We start from the raw sequence: 833 nt of genomic DNA on the forward strand, positions 1-833 counted from the left end.
CACAAGAGGATTTAACCCGAGCTCTGAATTGGCTTGCTCGTAGCCAGGATGCTGTGCCCTCACAAGCGATGGTTCGCTGATCATTGGGCAAAGACTGCTGTTGGTGCTGTGCCTAAAGGCACATTTGGCCCCTCTGTGCTAAAAGCACGGTCCAATCGGATTATACAGAGCTTGTATATCACGAACAATGCTGACCCGCGCACGTGGAAACGGATCGCGCTTAGAAAGTAAGATCAGTTGTGGATACCTTGCAAGAAACCTTCCGGCAAGGCTACGTAACGCCTCCAGTGATGTCATTTGATGAAGTAATGATTCCGTCATGGAGCCGCCATAACGTCACACGCCAGTTCATGAGGGACAAGCCTCACAAATGGGGAACTAAGTTGTTCATGACCTGCTGTGCTGGCTCGGCTTACTATCTTCATTACATTGCGCGCACAAACCGCTGAAATCTACTGTTTTTGCCAAGTAGCACATATTGTATAATGACTCATGTTGGTGAACTATATGCTGTATATACAACGTGATAGGATTGAGGTCTACTGCGGGGAGAATCAGGACTCGAACGAGCTCGGAGGGGAACCACCAACGCGGTTTTCAGCGGACCCGATCTTAGGCCCCGCCGCCGTCTAGCGGAATCTCCACAAGGTCCTCCCGCCCCGTCGAGAGGGCGTGTTCCACTCTGTGGTCACCGACCGCTTTTACACATCCGTGCAGCTCGTACTGCAGTTGCTTACTCGCAACGTGTATCTAATGAGGACTATACAGGCAGATGAGAAGGGATTTCTTTTTGCTCTTGTTGTCAAAGAAGCCAGCCGTCCCAGGCGTTGAGC

This window comes from Phytophthora parasitica, assembly GCF_000247585.1.
Source record: "Phytophthora parasitica INRA-310 unplaced genomic scaffold supercont2.86, whole genome shotgun sequence".
Classification (NCBI taxonomy): domain Eukaryota; phylum Oomycota; class Peronosporomycetes; order Peronosporales; family Peronosporaceae; genus Phytophthora; species Phytophthora nicotianae.